Source organism: Rattus rattus, chromosome 7, assembly GCF_011064425.1.
Source record: "Rattus rattus isolate New Zealand chromosome 7, Rrattus_CSIRO_v1, whole genome shotgun sequence".
NCBI lineage: Eukaryota > Metazoa > Chordata > Mammalia > Rodentia > Muridae > Rattus > Rattus rattus.
In genome coordinates this window covers 75,733,042-75,735,210 of record NC_046160.1, presented here as the reverse complement: position 1 = coordinate 75,735,210, position 2,169 = coordinate 75,733,042, and the positions used below count along the sequence as shown (strand labels likewise).

Genomic DNA, 2,169 nt, shown 5'->3' with positions numbered 1-2,169 from the left:
TGTGTATGTGTGTGTGCAGCCAACTTTATTGATGGTATTCAAGACAGTAGGGAGGGCTCCCTAGGTCCCTACTGTTATTATGAGGGTCTGGGATAGAATTTTGAGGGAGATGCTCAGTGTTGGAGGCTTAGTTGGGATGGGGATTCCTCAGCAACTGACAGCCTTTCTCTTGCTCTCAGTATCCTTGCTGGGCTGGGGTGGATGGTCCAGGGTTTCTTACTTCTTGGAGGCCATGTAGAACATTAGGTATACCACCCTGTTGCTGTAGCCGTATTCATTGTCATACCAAGAAATGAGCTTTACAAAATTGTCATTGAGAGCAATGCCAGCCCCAGCATCAAAAGTGGAAGAGTGGGAGTTGCTGTTGAAGTCGCAGGACACAACCTGGTCCTCAGTGTAGTCCAGGATGCCCTTAGTGGGCTCTCAGATGCCTGCTTCACCACCTTCTAGATGTCATCATAGTTGGCAGGTTTTGTGAGGTGGCATGTCAGATCCACAACAGATACATTGGGGGTAGAAACACAGAAGGCCATGTCAGTGAGCTTCCTGTTCAGCTGTAGGATGATGTTCCCCACAGCCTTGGCAGCAGCTGTGGATGCAGGGATGATATCCTGGGCTGCACTACAGCTATCATGCCACAGCTTTCCAGAAGGGCCGTCCAAAACCTTCTGCGTGACAGTAACAGCATGGACTGTGGTCATGAGCCCTTCCACAATGCCAAAGTTGTCGTGGATGACCATAGCAAGGGGGTAAAGCAGTTGGTAGTGCAGGATGCATTGCTGACAATCTTGAGCGAGTTGTCATATTTCTGATGGTTCACACCCATCACAAACATGGGGGCATCGGCTGAAGGGGCAAAGATGATGACCTTTTTGTCCCCACCCTTCAAGTGAGCCCCAGTCTTCTCCATGGTGGTTAAGATGCCAGTAGACTCCAAGACATATTCAGCACCAGAAACGCCCCCAATTGATGTTAGTGGGATTTAACTCCTAGAAAATGGGGATGGAATACCCCTTGATGACAAACTTCCCATTCTCAGCCTTGACTGTGCCATTAAATTTACCATGGGTAGGGTCATACTGGAACATGTAGACCATGTAGTTGCAGTCAATGAAGGGGTCACTGATGGCAATAATCTCCACTTTGCCAGATGCAAAGGAGAAGGCAGCCATGGTAACAAGGCACACAATTGCTGATGCCAAAATGTACTTGCTGACAGGAGCCTGATAGAGCTGTCTCCAGAGAGGCTCTGCCACAGCCTTATCAATGCAGGTGGAGATGCTTGCAGCCAACCATCAGACTAAGCACAGGGACCACAAAGGAGGAGTTAAGGAAGTACTTAAGGAGCTGAAGAGGTTTGCAAGAACAACAATATCAATCAACAAGAACCCCCAGAGCTAACAGGGACTAAATCACCAACCAAAGAATGCACATGGAGGGACGCATGGCTCCAGCTGCATGTGTAACAGAGGATGGCCTTATCTGGCATCAGTGGGAGGGGAGGACCTTGGTCCTGTGGAGACTAACATGAGTTGGTGGGGGGGGGAGAGTGAGTGGGGCAGTACCCTCACAGAAGCAAGGGGGAGAGGAAGGAATGGGGGTTTTGTAGAAGGGAAACCAGGGAGCGTGATAACATTTGAAATGTAAATAAATAAAATAAACAATAATTAAAAAAACAAATATGGCTATTGTAAACAATGCAATGATAATTAAGAAGTGACAGTATCTCTGTACTATTTTGCATTGGGTATGTTTTAGACATTGTATTAGTTAACTTTTTACTACTGTGAAGAGACATATTAGCCAAGGCAACTTATAGGAGCACCAGTGGAAGGGGAAGCCCTGGGTCCTGCTAAGACTGAACCCCTAGTGAACTAGACTGTTGGGGAGAGGGCAGCAATGGGGGGAGGGGTGGGAGGGGAACACCCATAAGGAAGGGGAGGAGGGGGGATGTTTGCCCGGAAAAAGGGAATAAATTAAAAAAATAAGAAATACTCAAGAATAAAAAAAAAAAACAAAATTAATAATAATCAAACTGAGTGTAAAAATAAATGAAAAAAAATACCTGAAGTTTTCTCTTTTCTTTCTAGGTACAGTCAACCTCACTTTTCTCTTTGTTCCCATATACACATTTATATCAATATTTCACAGCTCTGTTTGATGGCCATC

At 46.0% G+C, this 2,169-nt stretch overlaps 1 pseudogene; it reads right to left on the bottom strand.

The window, feature by feature from the left end:
- Positions 1-216: 216 nt before the first annotated feature.
- Positions 217-1,172, bottom strand: LOC116906104 (annotated as a pseudogene).
- Between the last annotated feature and the right edge of the window lie 997 nt (positions 1,173-2,169).